The sequence below is a fragment of the Pygocentrus nattereri genome, chromosome 12 (assembly GCF_015220715.1).
Source record: "Pygocentrus nattereri isolate fPygNat1 chromosome 12, fPygNat1.pri, whole genome shotgun sequence".
Lineage (NCBI taxonomy): Eukaryota > Metazoa > Chordata > Actinopteri > Characiformes > Serrasalmidae > Pygocentrus > Pygocentrus nattereri.
This window is the reverse complement of record NC_051222.1, coordinates 35,151,350-35,165,950: the sequence shown is the minus strand read 5'-3', so window position 1 is coordinate 35,165,950 and position 14,601 is coordinate 35,151,350.

The window sequence follows — 14,601 nt, the reverse complement described above, 5'->3', positions numbered from 1 at the left end:
TTATGAGTATTTAATCACAATAACAATAGTAAAAGCTAAAGGTACAGCATGGTCCAATTTCACTTGAAATTATCAAAGGAAGTAACAGAAGTTCATTGAAAATGTTTAATTGTTTAATTGTTAATTGAATTGTTTTCATAGTCACTCTACACACGTAAAACAGCTCATCACAACCAATTTTCAACATACACTATATATATATATATATATATATATATATATATATATATATATATATATATATATATATATATATATATATACTGTATAAACAGATTTAATGTTACTATACATAAATTAATATTATTCATTTTTACGGCATTTGGCGAAGACAGTGTTAGGAATCTTGCCCAAGGACTCTTATTGGTATAGTGTAGGGTGTTTACCCAGGTGGGGGATTGAACCCCAGTCTACAGCGGAGAAGACAGAGGTGTTACCCACTACACTAACCAACCACATTATCATATCAGATTAAAAAATACAAATGTATAAGACCTTTAATAGATTTTGGTCTTTAGTGTTATCAGGACTCTTATTTTGAATTTTAATCCAGTATTTTCAACTCCATCCATGGGGCAAGGATAAACAAAGGAGAAGCATTTCAAGATTTCATGCTGATTATATTTGATGAATTTATTAATCATTTTGTTTATCAGACAGCATGCAAGCTGCCCTACTGGTCATCAGGGCAGTCTGCGGGGCAGTTGTGGGCTGGTCAGGTTAGGACCCTGTGACCGGAATCTGCCCTGTGCCGGTTTGATCCCCTCGGCTGACAGTCCATGACTGAAGTACCCTTGAGCAAGGCACCTAACCCCCAATTGCTCCACAGGTACCATGGATAGGGCTGCCCACTGCTCTGGGCAAGTGTGCTCACTGCCCCCTAGTGTGTGTATTCACTAGTGTGTATGTGGGTGTTTCACTGCACGGATGGGTTAAATGCAGAGGTCTAACTCCACAGTGTGCAAACACAGAGACAAATGGTTCAATAGAAAAGAAGACTTTGTGCAAGTATTTGAAAAAGGTGTTGTTCAGCTTTTCTGATGAGATGTGATGTGTTGAGTCACCAGGTGAGTTTCATGGTCATGCTCTCCTTTCTGAAACCACTAACCATCTATTTGGTTCTTACAATGTTACATGCATGACCATGAAGCATCTCACGTGATTGTTGGTGCACCACTCTGTGAGAAGTTTCACCTCCACTCTTTACTCTTCCATGTTATTATTAAAGAGGTCCACTACTGTTGTACTTCATGATGGTGTTGTAGTTGTGCTTGCTGATGTAGATTGGTTAACAGGGTGTACAGCATGTGTGATCAGATACAGCCTTGATGTTTTAATATTGAGAGTGAGTGTGGGAGAAATGTGGACACCCGTTCTAACAGACTGGGGTCTGCTCGTAAGGAAATCCAGAATCCAGCTGCAGACAGCTGGCTTTCCTTAGACATTTTTATTGCAAATGTGGTGGTATGGCAGTGGAGACTATGATGCAGCTCTTCAGAATGCTCTCCACTGGGAACCCGTAGAACTGTCAGGTTGACTGTTCTCAGCCTCCTGATGAAATTAAGGCATTGTTCTGCTTTTCTGATGAGATGTGATGTGTGGAGTGAGCAAGTGAGGTTCCCCACAATGCTCAAGATGTGTGTGCACTCTTCTATCCTTCCTGAAATCAACAATCTCCTCATTGTTGTAAGTGATGAGAAGTAACAACACTTAAAGAAGTAAGAAAAAGATGGTAACAAAAACAGGGCAAACTTGAAGAAGCTTCTGCCTAAATATTACCAGCACATAAAATTTCGAGGATTAGAGACTCTTGACCACTGCTACACCACAATCAAGGACAGTTACAAACTCCTTGCCCACCCTGCCTTTGGCAACACTGATCACACATTTATTCTTCTCCTGCCTGCATACAAAGACTTAAACAGGCAAAACCAGTTCTCCAATCAGTCTATCAATGGAGTGATAAGGCCATCTTCACACTTCAGGACTGCTTTGAATCCACGGAGTGGAAGATGTTCCATGATGCATCTGGCACAGACATCAATGGATACACTGACTCCATCACAAGCTACATCAATAAATGCACTGAAGACATTGTACCACTAATCAATGTCAGATCATTTCCCAAACAGAAACCCTGGATCAATGCTGAGGTTGGAGCCAAACTAAGAGCTCAGGCTGCTGCCTACAACTCTGGTGACCTGGCTAGCTACAAGAAGGCCAGATATGACCTTCAAAGACCATCAGGCTTCCCAAAGGAGCTACAGGGACAAAGTGGAATCCAACTATCTTGGCTCTGATCTCAGATGTATGTGGAGTGGCCTACGAACCATCATTGGCTACAGAGTGGGTGTGATCTGTGATAGGGGCTCTTCTTCTTCACTTGCAGATGACCGTAATGCTCATTATGCTCGTTTTGAGGCAACTAACACCTCACCTGCTGAGAAACTCCCAGGAGATGAGGAGAGCTGTGTTCTAGACATTACCCTGTCTGAGGTAGTTTTAGGGCAGTTAACCCATGCAAGGCACCTGGTCCTGATGGTGTCCACAGCCGTGTATTTAAAGCATGTGCCAACCAGCTGGCTGAGGCTTTTACTGATGTCTTTAACCTCTCCTTAAGACTGTCAGTGATACCCAAGTGCTTTAAGGAAACCACAATTGTTCCAGTCCCCAAGAAATCATCTGAACCAGTCACCTGTCTGAATGACTATACGCTCACCGGCTACTTTATTAGGTACAATTGCTTGTTAACACAAATAGCTAATCAGCCAATCACATGCCTGCAACTCACTGCATTTACGCATGTAGAGGTGGTCAAGACAACTTGCTGAAGTGCAGACCGAGCATCAGAACGGGGAAGAAAGGGGATTTAAGGGACTTTGAACGTGGCGTGGTTGTTGGTGCCAGATGGGCTGGTCTGAGTATTTCAGAAACTGCTGATCTACTGGGATTTTCACATACAACCATCTCTAGGGTTTACAGAGAACGGTCCGAAAAAGAGGAAATATCCAGTGAGCGGTCAGTTTTGTGGACGAAGATGCCTTGTTGATGTGAGAGGTCAGAGAAAGGGCAGACTGGTCCCAGATGATAGAAAGGCAACAGGAACTCAAATAACCAACCAGAATCTCTGAGGAACGTTTCCAACACCTTGTTGAAAGTATGACGCGAAAAATGAAGGCAGTTCTGAAGGCAAAAGGGGGTCCAACCTTTACTAGCAAGTACCTAATAAAGTGGCCAGTGAGAGTATATTTGCATACCGCTCCAACAGATCCACAGACGATGCCATTGCCCTAAAGGTACACACTGCTCTCACGCACCTGGACAGAAAGAGCACACATGTAAGATGCTGTTCATAGATTACAGCTCAGCCTTAAGTTAAGTGATACTTTTTTGATCCCACAACCGGGGAAATTCCACCTCCGCATTTAACCCATCCGTGAAGTGAGACACCACAAACACACTAGTGAACACACACACTAGGGGGCAGTGAGCACACTTGCCCGGAGCAGTGAGCAGCCCTATCCACGGCGCCCGGGGAGCAGTTGGGGATTAGGTGTCTTGCTCAAGGACACCTCAGTCATGGACTGTCGGCCCTGGGGATCAAACCGGCAACTTTCCGGTTACAGGGCCAGATCCCTAACCTCCAGCCCACGACTGCCCCAACACAATCATTCCTGCCAAACTCATTCCTAAGCTCACAGACTCGGGTCTGAGCTCTCGTCTCTGCAGCTGGATACTGGACAGACCCCAGGTGGTGAAACAGCTTCTCTTCCACACTGACTCTGAGCAAAGGGGCTCCCCAGAGATGTGTGCTCAGCCCCCCTCCTGTACTCCCTGTATACACATGACTGTGTAGCCAAACACACGTCCAACATCATCTTCAAGTTTGCTGATGACACCACCAACCTAGGCCTCATCACTGATGGAGATGAAACAGCCTACAGAGACGAGGTCAGTGCTCTGTCAGAGTGGAGCCATGACAACAGTCTCTGTCTCAACTACAGAGGGCTGGTCACTCTGCCCTGTTCATCAATGCAGCCAAAGTGGAGAGAGTCAGCAGTGTGAAGTTCCTTGGCGTACACCTCACTGATGATCTCACCTGGACCCACCACATCAACACTATAGGGAGCTCTGCCCATCAGCGTCTCTTCTTCCTGTGTAGGCTCAGGAAGTTTGGTCTGCCTCCTCAGATCCTCACCAACTTCTACAGGTGCACCATAGAGAGCATCCACATGGGCTGCCTCACTGTCTGGTACAGCAGCTGCACCGCTTGTGACCGCAAGGCCCTTAAAGGAGTCGTGAGGATGGCAGAAGCCATCATAGGCAACAAACACCCAGCCTTACAGGACGTCTACGAGTCCTGCTGCCTCAGGAAGATCAAAAAGATCTGGTCAGACAGCCTCACGGCCTGTTCACCATCCTCCCATGAATGAACCAGCTGTGAAGCTGTGGGTCCGTCCCCAGTTACCACTTCAATCAGTCACTCTGTCAGTATTATTATCATATCATCTCTACTGTGGACAATTACACCTTAACACTAAGCCACTTTAAAGAACAACAACACACTCACTTAAACCACAAAATGTGTATGTTCTCTATATTTTGTGTATGTTTAATATATTTAAATTTATTTCTTATATTTTCCTTTTACTTATTTACTTTCTGTAGAGTGATTATCTGATCCTCACCACAAGCATTTCAATGTATAAATGTCCTGACATGTTGTACAAATGACAAATAAACTTGTAACTAAACTGTGTTTGTCAGCGGTCTGGTGCTGCCCTCTGCTGGTCTTGTTTTCTTGTTTTCTAAGATTAGACAAAATAATCCTTTATTAATCCCACAATGGGGAAAATCAGATTCTAGGTGGAGATTCTGCTGGTCAACTCTTTACAATGCAAGCAGTGATTGGCTGCTGCATGAAGGTTTGCTCTCAAATAAAAGGGCAGTGATGAAATGCAGTTCGGTCCATGGTGTGTCACCATGTGGTCCATGGCAGTCTCTGGGAAATGCTGTGACAGTGCTGCTCTTTTAGTATGTGTTTTTTGCCAAGATTAGTTAGAATTACAGACAAGTTAGAAGTATTAACTAGTCTTAATGTTTACATTTGTGCTTTGATATGTTTGATATGTGTACCATCTTGCCGGTTTAACCACTACTATAGTGTACTAGTCACGGTTATGTATTATTTTTGATGTGTCTGTTCACCTGCTGAGGAAAGTGGGCTAGGACCTACTGTGATTTCTTTTGGATTAGGGAAGGTTCTTTCAGGGCGGTGGTTTTAGCAGTTTTTTAGTTTGTTTATTTTTGCATAAGCTCTGAAGCAAAACCCCCCATGACTCTATGCTTTGAATGCAATGCAAACTATTTTCTTGAGCATTTAATTGGTGTGCTGGTCCACTTGTTTAGTGTTGCCCCTTCATTACCCTTGACTAGAGCCTTGGATGATTTGTCATTGAATTAGCAGTGCTGCTGGAGTTTTTAAACCTCAGTGACCTCAGTGTCGCTGCTGGACTGAGAAACAAAAACATCCAGCCAACAGCGTCCTGTGACCTCTGATGAAGGACTAGAGGATGACCAGCACAGACTGTGCAGCAGCAGATGAGCTGTCGTCTCTGACTCTACATCTACAAGGTGGACTGACAAGGTAGGAGTGTCTAATAGAGTGGACAGTGAGTGGACACAGTGTTTAAAAACTCAAGCAGCACTGCTGTGTCTGATCCACCCGTACCAGCACAACACACACTAAAACACCACCACCACGTCAGTGTTACTGCTGAGAATGATCCACCACCCAAATAGTACCTGCTCTGTGAGGGTCCATGGGGGTCCTGACCACTGAAGAACAGGGTAACACAGTATCAGAGAAACAGATGGACTACAGTCTGTAACTGTAGAACTACAAAGTGCAGCTATACAGTAAGAGGAGCTGATAAGATGGATAATAAGCGTAGACAGTATTAATATGAACTACTCATTTTACTGAGAGACATTTTTCAAAATAAAAGTCCTCATTTTTTATATTGGAAAAAAGTTATTTTCAATGAAATGCCACTCTGTGATGGACTGGAGACCTGTCCAGGGTTTCTCCTGCCTTCCACCCAATGACTGCTGGTATAGGCTCCCTCTGTGACCCCAAGGGATAAGCAGCTTAGAAGGTGTGTGTGTGTGTGTGTGTGTGTGTGTGTGTGTGTGTGTGTGTGTGTGTGTGTGTGTGTGTGTGTGTGATTACTGATACTCTTCCTTGCTTTCGGTATTGGAGAAGTCACAAGTATAGTTGTGAATTTGTTACCTCGTTTGATTGACACAACTGTTGCACTTTTTATCCCAAAGACTGATAAATCCAGTTTTAGCTTTACCTCAAAAGTGATGGAAGTTAACCCGACTCAAATGCATGTTTTGTGGATGTTTGATTTGCATCTACAGGGAATGGATGAGTATTACAGCCTTGTCAAATTTCTTCATGCGTTGAGTTGCACCATCACACTAAGATTTAGATAAATGACTGTTCATAGCATATTTATGAGTAATTTACTGTCTACATAGCAAAGAGACATGCAAAGCGACAAATGCTTCAGATAAAAACAAACTCGAAAGTATATGTGAAAGGATAAAGTGAGGTCACTTTTATTGTGTATGTCCAGAAATTAGGCTTTTTTAAATTTTTAATTATATACTTTACACATAACAACTTTAAGCTACTTGGTTAATCAACCAGTTGCATTTGTCATTGGTTTAACTTTATTCACACTAACTTTATTAGGAAGAACTGTACACCACAGAGTAGAGGTCGTAAAGGTGGATGACTTCAAATATCTTGGGTCAACCATCCAGAGCAATGGACAGTGCAAAAAAGAGGTGAAGAAGAGGGTGCAGGCAGGATGGAGTTGGTGGAGACGGGTGTCAGGGCTGATGTGTGACAGAAGGATAGCAGCAAGAGTGAAAGGGAAGGTCTACAAGACAGTAGTGCGTCCTGCTATGATGTCTGGTTTGGAGACTGTGGCTCTGTCTAAAAGACAGGAGGCTGAGCTGGAGGTGGCGGAGATGAAGATGCCGAGATTTTCATTGGGAGTGACCAGGCTGGACAAGATTAGAAATGAGCAGATCAGAGGGACGGTGAAGGTGGAGCAGTTTGGAGATAAAGCCAGAGAGGCCAGGTTGAGATGGTTTGGACATGTGTTGAGGAGGAATAGTGGATATATTGGGCAAAGAATGTTGGAGATGGAGCTGCCGGGTAGAAGGAGAAGAGGTAGACCTCAGAGAAGGTTTATGGATATCGTGAAGGTGGACATGGAGATGGTTGGTGTGAAAGTAGAGGAGGCAATGGATAGGGCAAGATGGAGGCAGATGATCCGCTGTGGTGACCCCTAAAGGGAGCAGCCGAAAGAAGAAGAAGATACTTTACACATTTAGGACTTCAGCATTCAGCTATCATTCCAAAGTATTCTTCTCAGCTCTGGCCACTCTATATATCCCACTGTAGTTGGAGTGTACAGACATCCATCCTCTTTTCATCTGCTGTATTTTGCTGCCTCAGGCATTCTTAGTTATAAAACAAAGAGCTTCTCTCATCAGTCAACACAAACAGAACAGGGGAGTAGCAGCTGTAACAAACACTCACATTGTTAGAAATAAAGACCACAACATTTAACTAAGCTCTTTTGACTCTAGGCTCTTCTCCAAAACATTAGCAGGTCAATGGGACTGCATTCCCTGAAATGAAACATAGCTGGCCTGCTGGATAATTACTTTCCAGTCTTCTGAGATGAAAGGAGGGAATTCTCAGTGTTATCAAAGCTAGTGTTGAATTTGGTGGCTGGAGGCTCACAGAGCAGGATTTCCAGCTAACTTTAAGCTTATTGTGATCCAACCTGGCATTTTCCATCTCATGATGATAGAGCACATTTTATTAACATGGCAACTTATATTAAGAGCTAGTCTGACCTGGGACAGATAAAGTTTGGGATTTTGGCTCATAAACATCTCTTGGACCATTCAGGGTGAAGCATCTGATGAATCATTGGGTGTTTAACATAAAGACCATGGCATCCTTGCATGCACACCTGGATTAATGACATCTAAGTCATGGTTAACTGTTGTCTTAAAATGAAGTAGCCACATCTGCATCTCTCAGCCTTTGTAAATCTGAAAATGAGTCATGAACATGCATAAGTTGAACATATTTTGCGAGGCAGGCCTTTGTCGTTGCTTTCTGTAGTAGTCCATTAGTGATTACTCATGTTATTACCATAGGGGAGGGGCATGAATGGTGCACACTGCAGGATGGTCTCAAATAGTGGGCAAGGCGGGGGTTGAATATTTCAATATTCATCATTTTTGTACATTGTACATCATTTTAATATGAATCAGATATTAATAAAGGGGCATCTCATCACTCACTGACCCAACAAAAATCGTTTCTGCTGTCCAATCCAGTCCAGGTTTTAAGCTGCCATTAGTTTGAAACCAGTGGACAAAGTGAGCAAGTATTTAGTCTAGTTTAACCTGAGAAGATGGAGATGTGTTAGGGAAATGAAATGAAGGCAAAGTCAACATAGGAAGGTATTTCTGCATTCTACACTGTTAGAAGTAAAGGTACTGTGTAGGTCTATTTTTCATTCATCAAGGTATAGTCAGTGTTTTAGGGTCCAATCACTTACCATAAATAAGTTTTGGTCTCACTTTATGTTAGGCGTCTCTAATTGCTGCGTAGTCATACATGAATAACATATGCAACAAAATTAACTACTGATGATTTAGTCAGTGTTACAAATATAGCCTATATAATTAGACGTATGTATCAACTTCAGTTTTATCTCATGTAATTACACAACTGTCTCTTTTTGATTAGATTGGAAGCCTTTTCAGCAGTAAAAGTAAATAACAACCACAATACATTGATTAATACAGTTCTGTAATTATAACATAACAACTACACATGAACTTTCCTGTAGCGTCGTTTCAAAGTTACACTTCATAAGTGGACAGTTCCTGTGTAGTTGCTATATAGATACTGTGTAATAATTGAGCGGTAATGTAGATGCGCTTGATATAATTGTGTAACTGCTTGAGGCAAAACTGAAGTTGACACACATGTGTAATTACATAAAGTGAACTTCTGTAATCCATCTGTAATAGTGGTTAAATTATTAGTAGTTACATTGTTGTTGCACATGTTGTTCACATGTAACTACACAGTTATTAGAGACATTTAATATAAAATGGGACCAGTTTTTTTTTCCCCCGCAGGTGAAATGTGTGTATTTGCACCTTGTCATAACCTAATGGATTAAAACAGAACAATAAAATAACATAATACAATTTTTATTAAAAAAAACGAATTTTCTAAGAGTGCACAGATTTCACATGTGAACCACATATATTTTCTTCTCAACATACAACATACACATAACTGTGTATTTATAAGCCTATGAAGTGTTATACAACCGCCTCAAAGTGACTCCACCAGTCAAATAAATAAGCCTAATTATTCATATTAAAAATCCGGTATCTGTCCATTGCACTGCTCAGTTTGTCAATGCTTACATTTTAATTCAATTCTTTTGAAAAAGTGAGATTTTATAGGCTTACCCAAATAAAGAACTTTGAATCTAAGAAGTTTTCTCTATGAGATACATGAATGGTGCTTTTTGAAGATCAAGACTGCCGTTCATCTTCACGAAAGTTCTAAAGCAGGTACTAGTTGTCTTGTACATCCACCCTCCTAAACTTAACAGATTCTTTGAATTATGGCTTTTTAAGGAAACAGTTATTGCTACAAACAAGCCAACTCCTGTACACTGAACTAACAGCCTGTCCAATGTACCCCGATCAAATAAATGAGCTTCGCCAGATCAAATGTAGCAATAATGATATTTAGACTTTGTTATTCATTCCATCGTTCAGAAGATCTAGTGAGATTTGGAAAATGTAGCACATGACGCTGACTAAAAAATGACGTACACCTTTGGTTTTCTGTGGAAAGATGCCTTTTTTCAGTTGATCAGTTCTAATAATTTAAATAATACTTATTTTAAATAAGTAATTTGAATCCTGCTCAGCCTTTCTCACAACTGCTCAGCATTTTTACTGCAACTCTCTATTGAAAATAAGTGAGAAGTCAGATTTTAGCTAACAAATTCATGTACAGTGGACCTTGCCTTTCATACTATTAGGGCTTCTTTACTGGTACACTGTGGTTTATAGGTTCTTCCTCTGCCATGTTCTGTAGATGATTATTCAATCAATAATCTGTAGACATCAAACAACGACTTTATTAATAAAGACACAAACAAATAAATAAAAAAAACAACAAATCAACCAACTGACTCTGCTCACCCCATTCTAGCTCAGCTTCAAGCTGCTGAGAATAAAGTTGTATTCTTTGGCTTGTCCCCCGAATCGGGCACACTCCCGCAGTTTTAAATGGAGCATATTTACTGTATATACAGCCGCTCTTGCTTCGTGATTGGTCCTAGAGTGGATGATGTCATGAGAAGTGTTCTAGTGCTCTCATCTGGTCACTTCTTCACTGCCACATTCTTCTGTTTGGACCACACTGAAGAGCGATGGGCTCCATTCTGCCATGTGAGTACTCTTTCTCTGAGCTCATCTCATCATTTTCTCAAGAAATATAATACTTTCTGTGTTTTGTGTCATTCAACTGAACTCATACAAGTATTGATCTGACTTCACATGTTAATTGATCATTTGTAATATTTCTGGGAGAATGTTACACGACATGGTCCTGCCGTTTTTACTCTTTCCATCACTGAATTTTTACCGTTTACCATTTCATCACATACGCTGCGATTAACGTTTCAGTTCATCGTTATGTCATTGCTGTTGCATCCTTTTTTGTTAATTTTTCATTTTGTAATTTTGTTTTGAAAATACCATATGCTGTTAATGCCTGGTCAGAACTTGATGGTGAATTGACCAATAGAAATGGTCCAAAATGACTTATAAAATCTTGTTGCATTAACTGTAATGAAAGTGAAGTGAATAATGAATAATGATCTTTTGTCTGGCACGCGGTGAAAATTAGATGCAAAATTAGTGAACAAAGATGCATGCTTCTGAACTGTTATCAGCTTCATCAATATGCAAAGTTCCATGCAAAAAATACTGTAAACATATAACTTGTTCCTAAGAAACAAGGCCTTAAAACATGACCTATCGAATGTTCAAATCTACAGTTTTGTGGTTGATGATGCTGTTGTGTTGTTGAACCTGCTAGAAGTTATTGTTTTGCAGTCAAATGTATCCGCGAGTGCATTCTACGTTACTCGGCCTATTGAGTAACTCACTTAGATGTGGCCACTTAATGTCTGAACTTGTGTAAATTAGTAACTAGTGATTTCTATATCTCTCCACCAGGCATCGTTGCATTCCTACTAACTACAACCACACATGGTGCTGCTGAACTTTACTGTAAGTAAACAGCAAATCAATGCACTGGCTATGAAACACTGGTGGACACAGCATGCAGATGCAATGCTTAAGTAAAAGTAGAAATGTCACTGTTTCTAGTGCACTCTTAGAAATGAACGTCAGCTCAATTTTAAAAATTCTAAGGTATCTGATAGCATCTGAGGTAAATGTTCTCCCAGCTTCTTTTTATAGTTCTGCCTTTCAGTTAGATCAACAAAATTCAATTTGCATTTTTCCCCAGTTTCCTCATCAGCTGATATTCTTTCCATGATACAATTAAATCAAACAAATCAAACTCTCCTAATGGGTTTCCAGTTATGCTCAGCTGGGAGGAATTGTTGGGAGGAATTACCAGATATTGTATAGAATGTGAACATGCAGCTTTTCAAAGTTAAAATACAAGTTTTTTAAATTTTCGATATCTATAAAATTTGTACATGTGCCCTAAAAGTAGATAGAGCACCAAATTAAATAAATGAGGGGAAAATATTAGACCTGGTCATTTATTTATTGAGAAGAATGATCCAACATTACATAACTTTTACATTTTATTACATATCTATTACAGATCTATTACATTATTATCTATTACTACTACATTATATTATCTATTACTACTCGAATCGATTCTTAGGAGCATCGCGATGCGGACGTGAACGATTCTGAATCGATTTTCCAAATATTTCAATTAGACTGTACTGTTGACAGAACGTAAAAAGGCTGAACTTGGAAGTGGGTAAAGTGCAGCGTCTGGACAGTCTGGGCGGCACACAACAAAAACACAGCTGGATGAGCGAGAAATCTTACCGGCAGCCTCTGCATTAAAAGCCAGGTTAGGTCAGGAGTCACAACCCAAATGTCATTTTGTCCTTTCAACAAGGTTAAACCACTTTGGGAGGTTTAATACATTTAATACCCAGTGTGTCTTACTGTGTGTCAATGTTCTAGGTTAGTATAGCCTAAACAATATAAACGAGAACACTTTTTCGGCTTTAAGTTTTAGCTCTAGCCACTTTTCTAAACCTTTTCTCAAAACTAGAACAGTCGCTTGTAAAATGTCTCTCAACATTTGATTGATTTGCAAGGCTGAAGTCGTTTCTTATTGTCCAGCTTCTCGTTCAAATTTTCCAGTTCCACCTTAAATTGTGCAAATGGTGGTTGGTTAGTGTAGTGGTTAACACCTTTGCCTTCTATGCTGTAGACTGGGGTTCAAACACCCTACACTATACCAATAAGAGTCCTTGGGCAAGACTCCTAACACTGCCTTGGCCTGCCTGTGTAAATTGATCAAATTGTACGTCGCTCTGGATAAGAGCATCAGCCAAATGCTGTAACTGTAAATGTAAATTCTGCCTAAGGCAAAAATGTAACTGCTGCACCATTTAAGGTGGAACTAGAAAGTTCAAAAGAGAAGCGACTTCGTCATGGCAGCTTTTTAGAGAGAGGCGGTCTCACATTACCGATTTAAGATTAAGTGACTCTTATTAGTCCCACAACGGGGAAATTCCACTTCCGTGAAGTGAAACACCACATACACTCTAGTGAGCACACACACACTAGGGGGCAGTGAGCTCACTTGCCCAGAGCGGTGGGCAGCCCAATCCTCAGCGCCCGGGGAGCAGTTGGGGGTTAGGTGTCTTGCTCAAGGACACCTCAGACATGGGCTGTCGGCTCTGAGATTCAAACCGGTGACCTTCCGGTCACAGGGCCAGTTCCCTAACCTCCAGCCCACGACTGCCCCCAACAGTTAACATACCATAAAACCAACTGAGGTGCGTATGAATGCGAATAAGTCCATTCATCTCTGAACGCTCGTCTCTCTGTTCGTTACTAGCCAGCTGAGACTTCGTTGCTATGCAACCTGCAGTCTGCACATCAGCTCTCCGTCGTTGAGAACCAGGGCTTTCACGCTATACCGCACACTTTGGAGCCGAGACCAAAACCGAGGTTATAAAATCACTGAAGTAAACGGGCAGGACGGCTGTAACGTGCGCTGTGTGGACGTCCATTACCACAGGATCTTATTTCACCCTAACAGCACATTTTATCACACATGTGTGGCGGCAGCGTTTAATGTGCTCCAAACAAGAGCAGTGGAGGAGAGTCTTCCAGTTCACTTGCCACATCACCTCCATTTGTTTTATTAATAAAAGGGAAAAAATGCATTATGGACCATTACAAGTGCTTCGCTTTAAAACTACCAAGATGGTTTTAAAGAAAATGCATCAAGATTGATCGTTAATCGTTTTATAATCGCATCGCCCTTTAAATCATAATCAAATCGAATTGTGAGGTGCCTAAAGAATCCCTCCACTGCTACCGACATTTATAAGCTTACTGCTAATTATCTAGTTTTACAAACTCCATTCGCAGAAAAGTTGGGGCATTTTGTAAAATGCTACAATATATATATTTTTTAAAATTCTCTCAAGTCTTTACTTAAATAACTTGATTGAATTTTGTAAATCAAATCCCATTTTTCATTTTGATGCCTGCAACACACTCAAAGAAGTTTTGAAAGGGTCAAAAAATGTACAGAATGTTTCATTTACAGTGTTTTGAGGGATTCTACTGTACAATAAGCAGGTGAATTGGTAACAAGGGAGGGCTTTAAAAGCCCCTCTACTCAGCTCTTGTCACCTCTGCTGTGTTAGTGCAGTGACATCGCCTTCTCCTCAAACTTGTGACCTGTTTGATCCCTGGTAATGGTCTTCTTGTTTTCAATTATTTTCTAAATATTCTGCTCGGGCATTTTTTAGAAACCCATAATCACATAAGAAGGTCTGCTGCTAACTTGAAGCAGAAACATCATTGAGTTCTCTGGGTCCAGATGGTCTGAAGCACAGTATAAATGTGTGCTTTGGTCAGATAAGTCAATATTTTGGCTTGTTTTTGGAAAATATTTCCCAGTGAATGAGAAAGACATGCTTGACCAGTGTTCCTAATAACTCAGTTGAGCTTTAAAACATAAAATATGAGTGGCAATGTACTTACGTTAGGTTTCATTCATAAGAAACACAATTTAGTTCACGTTGATTATTATACGTTAAAGGAAAGTTCAATTTTTACTACAATTTAGTTAATTAAGATCGTTTTCACAGTCCATTTTGCTCATGATTACTAGGATGCCAATATTTGTGGAGGGCAATGTGTGTGTGTGTGTGTGTA